This window comes from Canis lupus, chromosome 25, assembly GCF_048164855.1.
Source record: "Canis lupus baileyi chromosome 25, mCanLup2.hap1, whole genome shotgun sequence".
In the NCBI taxonomy this organism is placed as follows: Eukaryota; Metazoa; Chordata; class Mammalia; order Carnivora; family Canidae; genus Canis; species Canis lupus.
In genome coordinates, this window is record NC_132862.1 from 32,513,785 (window position 1) to 32,534,868 (window position 21,084).

Here is a 21,084-nt window from a genome sequence, read left to right on the forward strand (position 1 = left end):
CAAGAAAAACGTCCCTAACCAACCATTATAAAGCACTAGCCACTTCTTCATTTGACAGATGACTGATTTAAACTTAGTTTTATACAATGACCAAGAAACCAATTATTGTACACACAAACCACAGGTGAAGTTCATGAAAAGCAGTTACAAGTTTTTAGTTCAGTAACAAACAATTTGCACAATGATAGAATTTTATCAAATTGTATAACACCTCTCCTAGGGGTGTTATATAAGATTTAAATATAGTGACACAATCATTGTAAACTAAAATAATCAGCAGCATGCTTACAACTACCTCCTTTGAAAAACGAAAACTAGGAACACAATTTTAAGAAATCAAACACAACTGTAACTCACACACATGTAGATGGGACATTTTTTTTAAAGAATCAACTGATTTTTTTTCATTGATGGTTGACTCTATTTCCTCATAAAGGCCTCAGTGTAGTTAGTTCCTTGCAGAATTCTTTAGAAGAAACACTTACCAACCAATTTTTATTTCACATATCATAACAAATAAAATGCTAAAAAAAAAATGACTTAACCTTAAAAGTCAGAAGAGCAAAAATGATCAAACTGAAACAGTAAAGGACAAGTGATCAGAGACTGAAAAAAAAAAAAAAAACTAAAACTCAAATACAAGTATGACCAGAAGCACACAAACTGTTAAAATCAAGACTTAGATTGAGATTTCTTTCTAAACAACAGTATTCAGATCTTCCCATTGCCCCTGTCCCCTCATATTTCCAAAAGTCAAATTGTTTCTATTTTGTAAAATTCCCTGATAACAGAACTGGTAAAAAATAGGGTTAAAAATGTTATTTGCAAACATGTAGTTCAATTAAATGTACTTCCCCTGAGACCACCACTAGGTGCTGATCTTCGTCTCCCTAAATAGAAACTTGAACCCAGCAACATCCTAAAAGTGAAATTATAATCGAGAACCACAAGTGACAATCATTTTTACAGAAAATTAAGGTCACAGCTTGCTTCTCAGAGAAACGGAAAAATATAGAAAGAGTTTGGGGTCAGTATAAGAGACCAACACAAGACAAACGTTTTCCCTGAAAAATGTGAGAATAGGAGGATAAGAAAATGAAACTCCTCAAGAATGAGGAAAATTAAATCTAGAACCCAAATGGCGTCCAACAAGAACATTAGATCTCGAAAATGAATATTGCGCTTGCGCAGCCACCGCCCCGCCAGCTGCACAACTGCAGCTAGAGCCCGACCCCGCAAGATCACGTGCTCCCATGCAGCGCCCGCCCGCAGCTCCGCAACCGCGCAGGCGCACACACAACTCCCGCAGCCGCCATAATGCGGTCTTGACTCTTCATAAATACAATAGTAATTTAAGAAAATGTGGTTACAACAGCCCCTAGGAGTCACATATACCTTCCGGGGCGGGAGATGAGGGAGGGGGAACCAAGTTCCTTCCTACAGAGCCGTTCCGCGCAACCGTCCTCAACGCGGCCGCTTCAGTATCGCGCGCTTCAGTCGCCGCGCCGCCGCTGCCGCCGCCGCCGCCTCCGCAGATTCAAAAACAAACCCGCTTCTCCCTTGCACGCGTCGGGGCCGTTATGCAAATTAATGTAGGCGGGGCTCCACGGGCGTAATATTGGCCACGCCCACGGTGCTAACAGCCAATAGGCTCGAGGATAAGCCGTTCCCTATGCAAATCTCCTGGTTTTTTATTTGAATGAGGGGAATTGGCCACGCCTCCTTCCTTGGAGCGGAGGAGGATGTCTGAGGTGGTGGCGCTGCGCCTTTCGTTGCAGTGTGAGGTGTGTTTTGAGTGGAGCTTCGCTCAACCAGGGAGTAGCACTTTGTGAGCGCCCTCTATGAGCCTTAGGAAAGAAGGAAGGAAATCCAGGAAATAGGTAGGTGAGAGAGTTAAAGAACTGAGAGGAAGATTTTCCAAAAAGCCTGGGGTGTATTTGTTCATCATTCACGTTGAAAATTCACAAAGTATACTTTAAAGTGTAAATAATGAGAGAAAGGCGAAAGCACATCTTTTCTTTCAGTTTTGTGCCAGAGCTAGCACTTGCAATAATCCTACCCTTCCACCAGAAGTTGCATCCCTTTCTATTCAGTTTTATATTGGGAGCCAGTCCTCAGTAAAGGTCACGGGATGGAGTGGAGAAGGTGCTACTCAGTTTGTGGGGCGATCTGCGCTCACCCAAGTACTCCTGCCTTCTTGCCTGCTTCTTGGAACACTTGTGTTGACACAGTTTTGTCATCTCTAAGATGGTGATAATGCCTGTGATTCAAATCGGTGAAGAGAGCTCAATGACAGGAAAAAGGTAAAGGTGTTTTCCAGAGCAACGAGAGCGTAACAAATAGACCGTAAGCTTTGGTTATCTCTCTCTCTCTCTCTCTCTTTTTTTTTTTTTTTTTTAAGATTTTATGTATTTATTCACGACAGACACACAGAGAGGCAGAGACATAGGCAGAGGGAGAAGCAGGCTCCATGCAGGGAGCCTGATGTGGGACTCGATCCCGGGTCCCCAGGATCACGCCCTGGGCCAAAGGCAGGCACTAAACCACTAGGCCACCGGGGCTGCACAGTTATCTTGTTTTTTAATGTGATTTTCCCTTAAATGTATCTATTCATTCAGTTTTTATTTAGCAGTCATTATTCTAGAACTATATTAGGCGCCTGACCAAAAAAAAAAAAAAAAATCTATACTATAAGATACAGAAAAGTAAACAAGAAATTTTTGTAAGTCATAAGAAATTAGTAGAGGGTGGTTAATACTTATTTTTATGATTTGGATCTTTCCACTTAGTTGAAACACTGAGTGGATTTAGGAGAATCACCTAATCCAGACTTGGAGAATCAAAAATGCCTTCCTAGAAAAGCTGAACTCTACATGAGAACTGATTTAAAAGATTCTTTTGTGTAAAAGCTGAATTTTATTGTAGAGCAATGAGGGATCACTGAGAAGGTAATAAGTCAGAAAATAACACAATTAGATTTGCATCCCTTTATTGCTAGCCTTTGTAAAGAACTTAACAAAGAATATAATATATGATTGTTCAAAAAAATTATAGAGGTTCAATTATAACAAATTATTTAGTACATAGTTGCTCAATTATAAAATACTCAACATATTGTAAATATTAATATCAATATTAAAAGCTTCACTCTAAAATCATAAGATTGGAATAATAGCCCATCAGGTTTCTCTTTGTATTTTTTTTTTAAGATTTTTATTTATATATTCATGAAAGACAGAGAGAGAGACAGAGACACAGGCAGAGAGAGAAGCAGACTCCAGGCAGGGAGCTGGATGTGGGACTCGATTCCAGGACTCCAGGATCACGCCCTGGGCCAAAGGCAGGCACTAAACCACTGAGCCACCCAGGCAGGGTTCCCTGTATGTTTTCTATGAACAATAAAGAATCATGTTTACAATAGTTCACTCTCAATTGTTTAGATTAATGATAAAGGAAAAAATAATTCAGCATTGACTCATGAGTTGATCAATTTTCATAGGTATGCTCATATTCTAGATTTGCCTTCCTAAGACTCTAACTAGACAGTTTTATTGTAGTTGAATCTCCCCAGATATACTCAACCACATACTTACAGTTTCTTCAGCTATTCCACTTGCTGGCTGATCTAAACAATAATTGATTATTTCATTCAACAGCTTCAGTATTTATTATGCACTCAAACACTGAAAATGATCAGAGGAAATGACACTGCCTCTAATAGGGTAAGAGACATATATGCAAATAAACATTATAAAATTATTACTATCATAAGGTTAATGCTAAATAGAATGCTAAGTATAAAAGAAGTACAGAGGGGATCCCTGGGTGGCTCAGTGGTTTGGCGCCTGCCTTTGGCCCAGGGTGTGATCCTGAAGTCCCGAGATTGAGTCCCGTGTCAGGCTCCCTGCATGGAGCCTGCCTTTCTCTCTCTCTCTCTATTTCTCATGAATAAATAAATAAATAAATCTTAAAAAAAAAAAAAGAAGAAGAAGAAGAAGAAGAAGTACAGAACAAGAGGACCTAAATCTTCCTCATAGAATACAGGGAAATTTCTTGCTGGTTTCTTGTATTAAGTGTGATACTTGACCTGACTCATAATGAAGAGCTTAAAGTGGCTGTCAGAATAATATTCAAGTTAGGCAAAACAGAAATGCAAAATACTTCTCATTTCCTATGGCACTAGACACTGGCCAATCAGAATGGATGTAGACTTGAAGACCTCCTACTTTGTCAGATGTTAATCCTTAAATTGTAGGATTATAAAGAGGTCTAAGGGTTCTTTAGCTGGGGACCTAAGCAGACTGGATGGTAAGAGGAATATTCAGAGGTGGGGCAGCTACTTATAATCAGAACTAAAGGATTTCCATATTTTATCTGTCATTTTGGCCTTATTTATACAAACAGACTGAATATTCTTCTTTTAAAAATGCTGCAGGAAAAATAAAGTTTAAACACACACACAAATGCTGTAGTAAAGCTCAATCACAGAACTTCTCACACAAAAAAAAATCCAAAAGCAGAAAAAACTAAAATAATAAGCAAAAATTTTTTTAAAACACGAAAATTGAGCAATTGAACAAGGAAAATAGAACGTTTGAAAAACAGCATAAACTTGAAAAATGAACAACTAAAGAGGAAGACTGAAGTTTCTAAGTACTACAAAATGAGACTACCTGATGTAGTGATTACAAAAATTAGCTTTGAAAGCTTACTACCTGAATTGGAATGTCTCTACTTCTTTATTGCTGCACATTCTAAACTTCTCTATACAAATGGTTCCTGAAATATGAAATGGGGATGACAAAAAATAGCCTCTGTCAGCTAAGGTTTTTCTGAAGATTAAATTCTGGTAAAACACTTCAAGCAATACTGAATGTATAGTAATATCTCAATAAGTGGTCAGCTAATAGTAATTATGGTAGTGGTAGTAGTAACAATAGTAGTAGTAGTACTTTTCAGCATGGTAAAAGTGCAGACATAGTTAAGCTTGAGCAGTTTCTATCTGCACATTCTACACTACCATTAAGAAGAAATATGAATTAACCTGATACTTTTTATTATTATCCTCCCATTTGCAGAGAAGTTTACTGAAGTGTCAAGTAGACAACCCTAGTAAAACTCAAAAACCAACTTTTGGAAATAGAAAATGTGGGAATCAGAATTCTAAGATGATCTCCACCCTTTTTGTTCATACTATGTATATAATCCTCTCCCCTTAAGTATGGGCAGAACCCATGACTGACTTCTAGCCAATACTAGCATATGGCAAAGATGCATGAATTTTGCAGATGTAATTAATGTCTCAAATAAATTGATTTTGAGTTGGGAATCCCTGGGTGGCCAGCAGTTTAGCGCCTGCCTTGGGCCGAGGGTATGATCCTGGAGTCCCGGGATCGAGTCCCACGTCAGGCTCCTTGCGTGGAGCCTGTTTCTCCCTCTGGCCATGTCTCTGCCCCCCCACCCTCCCTCCCTCTCTCTCTCTCTCTCTCTCTCTCTGTGTGTGTGTCTTTCATGAATAAATAAATAAAATCTTTTAAAAATAATAAAATAAATAAATTGATTTTGAGTTAACCAACCAAAAGGGAGATTATCATGGATAGAACTGACTTAATCTGGAAAAAGCTCTTTTAAAAGGAGGTTGGCCTTCCCTGCGAAGAGTTTCTTTTTGCTGGCTTGATGCAATAAGCAACTATGTTGAAGAAACCAACACAGAAAGTTAGCCAGAACCTGTGAGTAGCCTGAGAGTGGGCTTCAGCCAACAGAACCAAAAAGCCAGAACCCTCAATCATACAGCCATAAGGAAATAAACTCTATAAATAAGCCAAATGAGCTTGAAAACAGGTTCTTTACCAGCTAAGCACTCAGATGAAAATATAGCTCAAATAATACCTTGATTTTGCCTTGCAAGACTATGAGCAGAAGATCCATCAAAGTTATGCCCAAAATCCTGACCTATAGAAACCAAGATAATACATATTTCTTTACATTACTAAATGTGTGGCAATTTGTTTTTTGGCAATAGAAAACTAATACAAGAAGTCATCAGAAAAGGAAAGGGGTATCTAAACCATTTTCCAAGGTATATAGGCGATCTAAATGAATGAAATGGGTTCCATTAGAAAATAACTAATTTGCACTTAATAAAACAGATAGAACCAGTACTACAGTTATATCCACTTTTCTGACCCCCATATTTTAGAGGGCCCCTATATATCATAAACATACACACAGATTTATAAGAACATATGGATGCCTTTGTCACTCAGAATCTGATACTCAGCAATATCATCTGATAACTGTGACCTTAAAACATCTGCTTTCCTGGGATGCCTGGGTAGCTCAGTCAGTTAAGCATCTGCCTGTGGCTCAGGTCTTGATCCCAGGGTCTTGGGATCCAGTCATGCATCGGGCTCCCCGCTCAACAGGGAGCCTGCTTCTCCTTCTGCCTACCACTCCTCCAGCTTTACTCTCCCTCTCTCTTTCTATTTCTGATAAATAAATAAACAAATAAGTAAATCTTTAAATAAATAAATAAATCTTTTTATAAAACCAAAAAACAAAAGCCATCTGCTCTCCTAATATAACTAAAGTTCTCAGGGGAATGCTTCTCCATATTTTTTGCTCTGTGTCCTCAAAACAAAAGGCAAGTATAAGAATACTATGGAGGTCAGTAGATTGAGATACACACACAACGTCAGAGTATGTAAAGATTTGAGCAGTAAGATAATTTTTTTAAATTAATTCTTCAGATCCTTCCTCTGTTAGTAGAGATTCAATCAATTTTTCCTTAACAGTCATTTGCCAGTAGTGTCAAGCCTCCATTTTCTTGTTTTTTTTTTTCATGTTACAGTTTTTGATTCTGTAGGTACTCAGAACTTAGGGCAATATTCCCAACATTTATACTTGGCTTCTGAAAAACTTTTTGAAATATCAAATAATCCATATTAATCTTATATTTGTATACTATGCATGTAGATGTTGATGTATATACATGAAACATGATATTCAATTTTTAAATTAGCAGCTAAGTTACAGTGAGTTCTAGAACTATAAATGATTTCATTTTAATAAAAATATTTTGATCCTGAACAACCAATGGGTGAAAGATGAAATCAAAAGAGAAAAAAATACCTTGAGACAAACAAAACTACAATATACCAAAACTTATGTGATGCAGCAAAAGCAGTTTTAAGAGGGAAGTGCACAGCAATGAATGTCTACATCAAGAAACAAGAAAAATCTCAAACAACCTAAATTTACATGTCAAGGAACTCAAAAAAGTTGAATAAACAAAGCCCAAAGTTAACAGAAAGAAGGAAATAGCAAAGATCAGAGTGGAAATAAATAGAGATTGAAAACATAACAGAAACATTAAGGAAACCAAGAGCTGGTTTGGGGAAGATAAAAAGAATTGACAAACCTTTATCTGGACTCACTAAGAAAAAAAGGAAAAGACTCAATATCAGAAAGAGGAGATGTTACAATTAATGCCACAGAAATACAAAGGATCATAAGACACTACTATGAACAACTAAACACTAAGAAGTTAGGGCAGCCCTAGTGGCTCAGTGGTCTAGCACCACCTTCAGCCCAGGGTTTGTTCCTGGAGACCCAGGATCGAGTCCCACGTCGGGCCCCCTGCATGGAGCCTGCTTCTCCCTCTGCCTGTGTCTCTGGTGCTCTCTCTCACTCCTCTCTCTCTGTGTGTCTCTCATTAATTAATAAATAAAATATTTAAATAAATAAATAAATAAACACTAAGAAGTTGTACAACCTTGAAGAAATGGATAAATTCCTACAAGTATGCTATCTATTAAGAATGAAGCATGAGGAGATAGAAAATCTGAACACGCTGATTACTAGTAAGGAGAATTAGTAATAAAAAGCCATCTGACAACAAAGCCCAGGACCAAACAGCTTTACTGATAAATTCTACCAAACATTAAAAATGAATTATGGACTGCCTGGGTGGCTCAGTCAGTTAAGCATCTTACTCTTGATTTCAGCTCAGGTCAAAATCTCAGGGTCATGAGATCAAGTCCTGCATCAGGCTCCATACTCAGCAGGGAGTCTGCTTGAGATTCTGGCCCTCTCCTTTTCCTTTTGTCCTTCCCCTCACTCCCATGCATTCATTATCTCTCTCTCTCAAAAATAAATAAATCTTTAGAAAATAAATAAATAAAAATGAATTAATATCAGTCAAATCTTCCAAAAAACAAGAGGGAACACTTCCAAACTCATTTTACAAGGCTAACATTATCTTGATAACAAAACCAAAGAAAGACACCACCAAGAAAAAAAAAAATTATCAAGCCAATACCCCTAATGAACAAAAATGGAAAAGTCCTCAACAAAATCTTAGCAAACCAAATTCAATAATACATTAAAAGGATCAAATACCATGATTGAATGGGATTTATTCCAGGGAGGCAAGGATGATTCAATATCTGTAAGTCCATCAGTGAAATATAACACATTAAAATGGACAAAAATCATATTACCATCTCAATAGATGAAGAAAAAGCATCCATTTATGATAAAATATCCATTTATGATAAAAACTCTCAATAAAGTAGATAGGAAATTTACCTTAACATAATAATGGCCATCTATAAGTCCACAGTTAACGTCATTCTCAACAGTGAACAGCTGAAAGCTTTTCCTTTAAGATTAAGAACAAGACAAAGATGCCCACTTTTGCCACTTTTATTCAACATAGTATTGGTAGTCCTAGTCAGAACAGTTAGGTAAGAAAAAGAAATAAAGTCATCTAAATCAGGAAGGAAATAAAACTGTCACTATTTGCAAATGACATATTATATATAGAAAACCCTAAAGACTCCTCCAAAAAAACTGTTAGAATAAATGAATTCAGTAAAGTTGTAGGATACAAAATCAGTATATAAAATGTTGTTTCTATACCCTAGTAACAAACTATTATAATGAGAAATTTAAAAATAATCTCGTTTAAATTGCATCAAAAAAGATAAGATACCAAGGAGTAATTCAACCAAGGAGGTGAAAGATTTTACACTAAAACCTAGAAGACATTCATGAAAAAATTAAAGAAGATACTAATAAATGGAAAATATTCCATGTTCATGGATTGGAAGACTTGATATCATTAAAATATCCAGACAACCTGAAATAATCTATAGATTTAACATACTCCCTATCAAAATTTCAATGGAATTTTTCACAGAAATAGAACAAAATTCCTAAAATTTTTATGGAACCATCAAAAAACCCAAATAGCCAAAGCAGTCTTGAGAAAGAAGAACAAAACTGAAAGAATCATGCACCCTGATTTCAAACTATATTACTAAGCTATAGTAATCAAAACAGTGTGGTATTGGCGTAAAAACAGACACATAGATCAATGGAACAGAAGAGAGCCCAGAAATACCTACACATGTGTGAACAATAAATTTATGACATAGGATCCAAGAATAAACAATGAGAAAAGGACAATATCTTCAATAAAGAGTGTTGGAAAAAAATAAAAATAAAAATAAAATAAAATAAATAATAATAAAATAAAAAGTGTTGGGAAATCTGAACTAGCTATGTGCAAAGAAATGAAATTGGACCATTGTCTTCTACCATACACAAAAATTAACTCAAAATGGATTAAATATTTGAATGTAAGAGCTGAAACCATGAAACTACTAGAAGAAAACATAGGCAGTAAGCTTCTTGACGTCCATCTTAGAGATTTTTTTGGGATTTCCTACCAAAAGACATACAGGAGATTGCACACTCTAACAGAATTTTCCTTCTGAAATCAAACTAGGCTTTCACAAAGAAGAGTGAGAAGAATCCTGAGAAAGATTCCTTCATCGTGCTAGATGTGAGAGATGAAAAACAGCCCCTACTGAAACACATCTTTTCTATCTCTTCTATGGAACTTAATTCAGAGTGAAAAAGGCACCAAAAACTGTAGGCAAAAAGAATGCTCTATCCTTGGAGGAGAAGTAGGAAGACATGCTAGACCTTACATCTTCAAGAGAGACTGAAATACTTATGAATTCCATTCCCCAAGATCTAAGTTTACAGTGCCTATTTACAGCTATTAATCTGAACATCATAGAATGCTCCCTCCTTTACCCACCACCTCGTGCCAAAATAATTTGATTTTTAAAGCAATAGTACAATACTGAGAGAGATATAAGAGACAGATTATCCCTGGGGAGCAGTGCAAAGGAAGACCCATATGATCTAAATAAAAATCCAGTAATGGAGATGAAGAATGTTTAGATGAACTCATCAGTAGACTCAACACAGGGAAGCAAAGAATCAATAAACTTGAAGATAAATCAATAAAATTACCCAACCTGAAATGCAAAAACAAACAAACAAACAAAAAGCAAAACAGACTATCCAAGAGATGTGAGACAGTATCAAATGGTCTGATATATGCATAATTAGAATCCCAAAGAGAAGAAAGAACAGGGCAGAATATTCAAATAAATAAGAGCCAAAATTTTTCTAGAATTACACAAACAGTAAGTCACAGAGCTCAGAGAACACCAAATAGGATAAATACCAAAACCCCAATTTTTAGGCATGTCATATTCAAATAGTAGCAAACCAAAGACAAACAACAAAAGTCTTAAAAACATCCAAAGAAAAAGATGCATTACTTATAGAGAAACAAGGCTAGAATTAAAACACATGTCTCACCAAACATGCAAGCAAGAAGACAATAAAGTGACATCTTTTAAGTGCTGAAAACCCAACTCATAATCCTATGCTCAGCAAAAGTATCCTTAAAAATGAAGAAGATGGGGGTGCCTGAGTGGCTCAGTCAGTTAAGCATCTGACTTCAGCTCAGATCAGGATCCCAAGGTTTTAGGATTGAGCCCTGCCTTGGTTCCCTGCTCAGCGGGGAGTCTGCCTCTCCCTCTGTTGCTTCCCCTGCTTGTGCTCAGTCACTCTCTCTCTCTATCAAATAAGTAAATAAAAATCTTAAAATATAAACAAATAAAATAATTTATTAAAAAGAAATGAAGATGACTGCGCCTGGCAGTCTCAGTCAGTGGAGCATGTAATTCTTGATCTCAAGATTGTGAGTTCGAGCCCCATATTGGGTGTAGAGATTACTTTAAAAATTAAAAATTGGGCAGCCTGGGTGGTCAGTGGTTTAGTGCCACTTTCAGCCCGGGACGTGTTCTTGGAGACCCGGGATCAAGTCCCATGTCGGGCTCCCTGCATGGAGCCTGCTTCTCCCTCTGCCTGTGTCTCTGCCTCTGTGTGTGTGTGTGTGTGTGTGTGTGCCATGAATAAATAAATAAAATCTTTAAAAAACAAACAAATAAATATAAATAAACAAACAAATAAATAAATAAATAGTAGGGACACCTGGGTGGCTCAGCGGTTGAGCATCTGCTTTTGGCTCAGGATGTGATCCCAGGGTCCAGGATCAGACTCCTTGCAGGAAGCCTGCTTCTCCGCCTGCCTATGTCTCTGTCTCTGTCTCTCTCTCTCTCTCTCTCTCTCTCTGTCTTCTGTGAATAAATAAAATCTTTAAAAAATGAAAATAAGAAATACTAATAATCTAAAAAAATGAGGATGAAATCAAAATGTTCTCAGACAAATCAAAACTGAAGGACTCCATTGCCAATAAAACTGCAAGAAAGTTAAAGAACATTCTACAGAGAGAAAAAGCATTATATAGGTCAGAAACATAGATCAAAATGAAGAAGTTAAGAGTGTCAGAAATAAAGTAAAATAAAATATTTTTAATTGCTCTAAAAGATAACTTAGTGTTTAAAGCAAAAAGCCAGTCTACCATTCCATGAGGACAGTTGTATTAAATAATAGGGACATAGTAAGACTAATGAATCTTATGAGATGTGCTTATCACCACACTTCATAACCTATAAAATGAATTTTTGGTTGGAAACAATACATTCAAAAGAATTTTGAAATATTATGAGTAAGGCATTCTGTAAATCGATGGGCTGTGGTGGTTTGGGCTGAAGTGTCACAGGCAAAAAAGGTAAATATGCTTCCAAAGTAAAGTCTCTTCTAGTGAGAATGAAGTATACACACTTTGATGGAATTGATCTAGTGTAATCAACCTGCTACCAAGGTTAACTTTTTCCTCCAGGGAATGGTCCTAAATCAAGGGTTCATTTTTGGTCTCTGCTGTTGCAGCTGGAGTTTATTGCAATGGTTTTGGTCAATGAAGATTCAAGTTGCTAAGTCCATGTCACATGACCACTTTGAGCAAAAGCCCATTTGGTAGGGACAGGAACACCTGAGGAATATCTACGTGATATCAGTGATGCCTGATATCTACAGAGTGGGTCATCTTTTCTACCTTATTGTGAATATCCTTTTTTGTGAGGTTGCTCTTTGGTAATATTCAAATGGTACACAAATATCTCCACACTCTGCTCATTTGTAAATATCTATCCACTACCTCTACCCCAGACTGCCATGTCACCAATCTTCCACTTTTTTTCTTTGTCCCTGGCCATCCAGCCATATATTAGCAATTGTCAATGAATTAATATAGATCCCATACTTGAGGTGAACTCTGGCCTAGATACAGTGGACACCTAAATGTACCACTTGAAAATCTGCCCAATGAGAGGATGTTCCTTCACCAGTATTCTTCAAGTCCACCCTAAAGTAGTGTTGCAATACTATAGTAATGCAATTCCAGGTGGTGCAACATATACTTCAGAATCAACTTTAAACCAGGCCCAATTTTTAACTTAACTATAGGAATTCCCAATGCATCCATAGGTACAAATTGAAAGAAAGGAGGCAGTGTATTAGGAGACGGAGATGGGACTCATACAAGTTAAAAATTCCTGTAGGAGTTTCTCAAGGCCAATCTAGATTGATGATAGAGTGTTGTTGTACATACTTTATTTTATGGTTGATAAGTCATACAACACTCAGCTCATGATGGGCAGCTTGGGTCACATGGTAACTTGGTGGTTTGTGGTCAAGTTAGCAGTCTGTATTAGAGCCAATAATAGGACAAAAATCTTTTCTCAAAAGGACAGTAGTCATCTGCAGTGTAGCTTTGCTACAAAATCCTATAAAGGAATGCCTGGGTGGCTCAGTGCTTGAGAGTCTGCCTTTAGCTCAGGGTGTTATCCCAGGGTGCCAGGATCGAGTCCCGCATCGGGCTCCCTGTGGGAAGCCTGCTTTTTCCTCTGCCTATGTCTCTACCTCTCTGTGTGTGTCTCTTACGAATAAATAAATAAAATCTTTTTTTAAAAAATCCTGTAGAAATCTGCCAAAGACTCTATACAGTGTCCATATCTACAATAAATAGCACAAGCACAATCATACCTTCTGGGTTATATGGCTCAAATTACAGAGCAGATTGTGCAGCAGCCTACATCTGATGCTGAGTTTCCTCCAGGATCCACATCAAACTAGCAACCTTTTGAGTTACCCATTAAATGGATCAGAGTAGTATATATAACTATAGTTGATGTTGCCTCTAAAATCCAAAGAGGCCCAATAGGCACTGTGTCTCTTTCTTCCTGGTAGGTGGAATCAGATGGAGCTACTTGTCCTTTATCTTGGAAGAGAAACCTTCCAAGTCCATACACTGGATACTGGACCCTATAAAGTAACCAAATCAGCAAAGGTCATTACTGTTTGTTCAGACAAAGACTAATTTACATAGAACACAAAAGTCTTTCTAATGCAAAAAGATGTTTGGCAAAATTTGGGTCCTTAACATCATTGTAATCTTCCCTATGTTCCCATCCCAATTCTCCCATTTCTTTCCAATCAATACTCTAGCATTACTATAAGACACTGTATGATGTTATAAATTCATTTTGCATTTTACCTTTAGTCATCCACATGATTAGACTTTGGGTTTGGTCAGGGATCTTGTTACTCTGCAACTAAAAGAGATAAAGTTTTGTTTTAGGGCAGTAATAGGAGCCATTTGGTTCCTTATCTGGATCTAGAGCTAGACATTTAACACTCTGAACTCATTTTTTTTTTCTTGAAGTTCTATAGTGTACCTAGAAGCAAGCAGTCAACAATATTATTTTCCCCCTAACGTATTCTGTGGCAGGAGCTTTGTCTATAAGCACTTCATTGCTGGTGGTGACCTTGATTAATAATTTAAGTAATTTTTTTGCCTCTTCATGTGACGGGCTACCATTTTACTACTGCCAACTGCATCATTAATTCTAAATTTAGGCAAATCAGAGAGTCAATTCTAAAGTTCCATCATCATATTTCTGTTCCTCTGGACCAATTTCCAGTACCAATAACAGTATCAACTACAGTTTAGTAAAAGAGGCAGAGACCCTAATGAGTCTTATGGAATAAGAGATTTATTATAGGATTTAAACCTTCTATACCTGGATTAGGAGCTGGAGAAGTAACAATTCAGGAGAAGTAGTTAGAGGAACAGAGGAGTCACCAACTAATTAATGTGAAAAGTCAATCATGTATAGTTGCCTAAGTGGGATTGCAAAAGGAAAGCTATTGCTCCTGTGTCATTATTATGGCTCCACTGTGGAGCCAAATCAAGTGTTTGTTTCTCATCATGAAGTTTAGCATATAGGAAAAGGTGGAAGTGAAATAGAAGAGAGTAGGGGATCCCTGGGTGGCTCAGCAGTTTAGCACCTGCCTTTGGCCCAGGGGTAATCCTGGGGTTCTGGAATTGAGTCCCACATCTGGCTCCCTGCATGCTTCTCCCTCTGCCTGTGTCTCTGCCCCTCTCTCTCTCCCTCTCTCTGTCTCTCATCAATAAATAAAATCTCAAAAAAAAAAAAAAAGAAGAAGAAGAAGAAGAGAGTCAGGACAATCTGGAACTCACCAAGCTCATTTTTCATCACCACATCTGACTAGGATGATCCTCAAAGAGCAATGGCCAGTGCTTCACTTCAGCTTCTGAAATACATTTCAAATAATAAAAAAGAGACCTTTGTTTTGTTTTATTTTTATTTTTATTTCTTTAAGTAGGCTCCATGCCCAGCTTGAAGCCCAGTGTGGGGCTTGAACTCACAACTCTGGGACCAAGTCCTGAGATGAGATCTCAGATGCTTAACCAACTGAGCCACCCAAGTGCCCCCAAAAGAGACCTAGATCTGAAAATATTTTTAGTAGCATGTTTGAGTAATAAGAAACATAAAGAAAAGTTCTACAAGCTTTAGCTGGGGATTCAGTTAAGAGATATGCCATGGGTAGATATTTGGTGGGTGGGTGAAGGATGGAGGCACAACATGCTGTATTTGAAGAAACAAAAATCACATTGACATCAGACTTCTCCTCTGTTATATTAAATACCAACTATTTAATGAAGCAATATCGTTAGAGTTTTGAAGGGGAAAAGATGGGACATTAGAATTTATGTTTAAATTCTCTTTCATGTAGAAAAGTAATTTATTCTAGATACTCAAAGGTTTGGAATATATAGGACTTATTTATCCTTATAGAAAAGCCACTGATAGCTTTAGACATACTTACCTAAGAGATTAACCAAAATTAATACCTCCAGAATTAGAAATTTTTAAAATACTTAATTAAAAGAACTATTAGTAGGCATAGTACACAAGTCCCAATGAGAATTATGAAAATATTAATTCAAGAAGCCACATCAGATTGACATTACCACACTAGTCATCTTGCAAGAATGCAAAAGTATAAATACTTCCTTACTAGTGGAATTTGGACAAAATTTAAAAATAAGCAGTCTCATTATGAATATTATTTTCCTTTAGGATTTTGCAGAAAATGTTTCTTGAGAATAGCTTCTCAAGAAGTATATATTTAATTAAGGTATATATTTAATTTCAAAATTTCAATTAAATAATGAAGCAAATATCAACCATCTAATCCCAGGACATCTTCTATAATAAAATACATTAAAATTATGATGTTGCTTTATTAAAATGGTAGCATTTTGACTGATCTTTTTCTTTTTTTTATTTGGGATTATTTTTCAACTTGTCTTTCATGAACACATTATAAATTTGTTGATTGCAGCAGTTATGCTTCTAGGACATGGTCAGTCTCACAATGCCAAGTCTCAAAGTCCTGCTAGAAGAATAAGTATTTATACACACAGCAGAGAACTCCGAATCTCACCCTCAAGATGTTTGAAACATGAGGTGAACTCAAACAAAATTAATTTGCAATCCAAATCTAACAGAGCATAATGCCTGATCAGATCAGAACAATGTCTCTCATTCTAGCTTCCTGACAATGGAAAAGACATGCACTCTTTAGGACAGCATAATATTTCAGTTCCCATAAGCTTTTGGATATACAATGCTCAACATATAATAAAAAAATACAAGACATCAGATATGAAGAAAATGTGACTTGTAATCAAGAGAAAATACAGCCATTAGAAGCAGACCCATAGAGTGAACCAGATATTGGAATTGGCAGACAAGGACTTTTAAATTAGTATTATGAATGTGTTAAGGAAAAGATATATAAAACAGGTGAAAATATATACAACTTAAACAAACAAAAAAAGAATCTCTAAAAAAGAGCAAATAGGGGTGCCTGGCTGGCTCAGTTGGTAAAGCATTCAACTCTTGATTTCAGAGTCATGAGTTCAAGCCCCATATTGGGCATAGAATTCACCAAAAACAATAATAATAAAACAATTAAAGCAAATAGATATTCTAGAACTGAGAGATACAATAATTGAAATTAAGAATTCATTGTATAGACTTAACAGCAAGATGGCATAAGAAAAAGGATCAGTGAAGAAAAGTCAATATACATATTATCTAAACTGAAACACAGGGAAAAGAACAAGAAAAAAGAGATGGGATGGTAGGAAGAGAGCAATTGAGAGAATTTTAGTAACTTTGCCATTTTTCTCTTCAAATGTTTCTTCTGCCACATACTTTTTCTCCTCTCCTTCTGAAGAAAGGATGCATTAGGATACCTTTAGGATGTATGTAAGATTTTTTCATTGTGCTAACATTTCCTTTATGCTTTTTTGTATTTTTCATTTCTCTTATGCTCTTTTCTGTAGTTTCTTTGTTTCCCCAGCAATAACTCTGGGTAAATTCCAGAATATCAACCTCTTCCTTTTACCAGAAATAGAAAATTCCCTCAGCACAAAAGCATCAATAGGAATCACTATCTATCATAGGATATTCTATCATGTTCTTTAGATATTGCACAATCCCAAGATAAGAAAACTAGAAAGCTATTTAAGCAAAAGAGTGACAAGATCAGTTTTACACTTTAATGTTAATATTACTATTAGAGCACCTCTAGCTGATTGAGCAGTTTCAAATTGGGTCATGATCTCCTGCTCAACAGGAAGTCTGCTTGAAGATTCTTTCCCTCTTCCCCTCCACACCACTTGTGCAGCCATGCTCTTTCTCTAAAACAAATAAATAAATATTTAAAATATTAATATTAATATTTATAACCCCTAATGAAATAATAAATTCAGAGAATAATCATCACTGGCTCATAATTCCATTAGCTCAGTTCTCTAAGTTTTTGTTCTCAGGAATGCTTCATATTTTGAAATTATTCAGGACTGCAAAGAGGTTTTGATTATGGAGAATATATCTCTGAATATCATATTAGAAATTAAAACCAACAAAAATTTAAAACAAAAATGTCACATAATCTCTGAAAAGTTCTGCTGTATACTCATGAGAAAATGAAGAGAAAGGCAAATAACATCTATTACTACTTTGAAGTATTTGGGGTCTTGCAGACTCTGGAAGAATTCAGAGACCCCCATGGTCATGGGCTACAGTTTGAAAACTATGGCATTAGCTGAAACATTGTTAGGAAACTTGAGAATGAACATGACAACATACCTTGAACTCAAAGTCAATCTTGTCCATACAAAAATAAAGTCAATTATTTGATTCATAATGTAATACATGAAGTATACAGCATCATTTCTGGAAACGTTCTTGCCAAAGAAAAATTGAACTTTAATCAAATCTCTAGATTTAACAAGTACAGGAAATACAAGGAATAAAAGAACATGTTTGAAATTAACAAAATTCATAATATGGGAAATTCTACAGACAAACCAACTTTTTAAACAAGTAAATGGCGGGAGGAGAAAAAAGGAGACAAGGATTGCTGTTTTCCTTCTCTTTTAAAAATTATGATCATATAAACCACAGGAAACCTGTGAGTTTTATTTGGATCAATTCTGTTTTAAGCAAACCAACTCTAATTTTTTTTCTCTAAGTTGGTGGGGCCACACCATCCTCCTCTGGAAGGTGGCTCTTTCCTGAATACTTCCAGGGCCCCTGGGACCAGCATCCAGCAGGTCCTGAGGAAGGACTATCCCTACTGGAAGGATGATGGCCAGACTTGCGCATGAGGGAAAAAAGCAGCAACTGGAAAGAGCTGACACATTCAAAGAGAGCAAACCAGGCCTCACAGGAAGAGGAAAGCTTGGGCAAGCCAAGCTGTCACAGCAGAGGCAGGGTACTAGCAGCCTTCTTTACCAGGCACTTAAATGCTCATTGAAGAGTCACCCCGTGAACAGTGATTAGAGACATGAAAAAATACAAGACACTGAAAGTCTTTCACCACCAAATAAAACATTGCAGAGATCTAAGTCTTGAAAGTAAATATAGTAACAGAACAGGTCACAGTAATGCAAAAAAAAATGTGCATATTTGGAATTGGAGAGAGGGATGGTGGGACTTGGTACTCTCTACAAGATACCTCACACACCACATTGCTATTCATAGTTCAAATTCATATCCTTATTTTTTTATGATTTTATTTATTTATTCATTCATTAGAAACATAGAGACAGAGGCATAGACAGAAGGAGAAGCAGGCTCCCTGTGGGGAGCCCGATGCAGGACTGGATCCCAGGACCCCAGGACCATGACCTGAGCCAAAGGCAAGTGCTCAACCACTGAGCTACCCAGGTGCCCCAAAATTCACATTCTTCTAATCCAAGCAATAATCCAAACAAAACTTCAGATGCATCTTATAATTAAGAAGATAACTGGTCCGAGATATATTAGCTCTTTTGGGAAAAAAAATGTGACTATAATTATGGAACAGAAGTCTCACAATGGAAAAAAAAAAAAAAAAGAATGGCTTGGAAAAGAAAAGACAAAAGGAGCAGAGAAGATGGCAATTAATAGATTCCCAAAAGGTGGGAATTACAGAAGGGAGGCAATGCAAGCAAAAATCACTAGTGGGTTTGCCAATGGAATAGAAGACAAGTATTCCAGTGATGCCAGTAATATGCTCCCACAGAAATGTTTTGTCTCAAACAAGCAGACACAGTTACATAGACTACAGACTGCCAAGAGCAGAGATTTATAGTAGTTCTACACCAGTACAGCACCTCATCAAACCGGTGGTTCATGCAACTGCTACCCCAAGCATTCTTCCTTCTAATCTATTTACACTACAGTCTGAACACCAGCCAAATAAATCTGATGCTAATGGAGCATCTACTTTATCAGAACTACCTACACCGGCATCTTCTGTCCCTGAACAAGAAACAGAAAGAAAAGATATGCTATTATTACTGGATGTTGCATGTCAAACTATAGTTTGAGTTTTTCATTATATTACATTATTTTCATTAGCTTAAGTAAGACAATTATATATATGTGTATATATATATTTAAGTCTTTTCGAACTGTTACTGCATAGATTTAGATCTAGAGTTAGCCATACTTAGCTTTAAAAAATGTTTTTAAATTATGAAGCCTCAGAACTGTTTTTTGCGTTTGACATTGTGAAGTCAAGTACTTAATTTATAATAATTACTCATGATTTAAACAACTTATCAAAGGCAGATGACTGTCTTTTATAGTTATATAAAGTAATTTTCAGTTTTTGTGGTAACTGTCATGATAATTTAGTTTAGATATTGTCTCACTTTTCTATTAATTAAAATTTAATATTAATCGTGGGGGGGAGTTGGTACAGCCACTATGGAAAACACTATGGACATTCCTCAAAAAATTAGAAATAGAACTGCCATATGGTCCAGGAATTCCACTTTCAGGTATTTATACAAAGAAAACAAAACACTAAGTCAAAAAGATACATGCACCCCCATGTTCATTGCCACATCATTTAAAATAGCCAAGACATGAAAGCAAACTGAGTATCAATCAATGGATGAATGGATAAAGAAAATGTGGTGGGTATATACAGTGGAATATTATTTGGCCATAATAAAGGAATGAAATTGTGTCATTTGTGACAACATGGATAAACCTGAGGGCACTATACTAAGTGAAGTACGTCAGACAGAGAAAGATAAATACTGTATGATTTCATATGTGGTATCTTGAAAAATTAAGCTTACAGATACAGAGAACAAAGAGATGGTTGCTAGAGGTGGAGGTTAGGGGGTGGGCAAAATGGGTTAAGGGGGTCAAGAAGTACAAACCTACAATTATAAATAAATAAGTCATGGGATGTAATACATAGTATGGTGACTATAGTTAATAGTACTGTAAAATCTATTTAAAAGTCTCTAAGTCTCTAAGATCTTTAAAGTTCTCATAAAGAAAAATAATTTTTGTAACTACACAGAGTGACAGATGTTATCTAGACTTACTGTGATCATTTTGCAAAAATACAAATATTGAATCATGCTGTACACCTGAAATTTGTATAATGCTTATGTCAATTACACTTGAGTTGAAAAAAAAAGGCATTCCATCTCAAAAAGGTGACACTGGAAAATTTGAATAGTGATTTAACATTTATTAATACAAAGACATGATACTATGTAATTTAAGGTAGTCTGGTGGAGTAAAAAATGGAAGGACAATATATAAGACAAAAATGGCCATATGTTGATAATTTTTTGAAGTTTGATGATAAAATCCATGGAAGTTCACTAGACTATTTTCCCATTCTCCCTGCTTTGATATATGTTTAAAATTTTCCTTGATAAAATGTAAAAACAATCAAGATTAAGGATTTTGAATAAAGTAATTATAAGATAAATATAGGAAAATAAATCATATCTAAAATGAGCTAAGTCAATTTTGAAAAAGAATAGCAAAGAAAGGAGACAGCCTTCCCAGATATTAAGATGTACCACAAAGTCAGAGTAATAAAAACAGTGCTGTACTAACGCAGAAACAGACTTCT

At 36.2% G+C, this 21,084-nt stretch overlaps 1 protein-coding gene and 1 long non-coding RNA gene across 9 annotated transcripts in view; one reads left to right on the forward strand and one right to left on the reverse strand.

Moving 5' to 3' along the window:
- The window catches only part of ATF7IP (activating transcription factor 7 interacting protein), a 112,287-nt gene extending 110,598 nt beyond the window's left edge, over window positions 1-1,689 (reverse strand). For 4 of the 8 annotated variants that reach the window (XM_072798935.1, XM_072798928.1, XM_072798932.1 and 1 more), the window contains exon 1: window positions 1,396-1,689. The gene's annotated coding sequence lies outside the window, so the exon portion shown is untranslated. The remainder of the gene's footprint in view (window positions 1-1,395) is intronic. The other 4 variants (XM_072798929.1, XM_072798918.1, XM_072798936.1 and 1 more) reach the window with 2 other exon arrangements.
- LOC140617452 (uncharacterized) overlaps window positions 1,624-21,084 on the forward strand; it is a 58,713-nt gene continuing 39,252 nt past the window's right edge. The window contains exon 1 of the long non-coding RNA XR_012017681.1: window positions 1,624-1,880. This is a non-coding gene — a long non-coding RNA (uncharacterized lncRNA). The remainder of the gene's footprint in view (window positions 1,881-21,084) is intronic.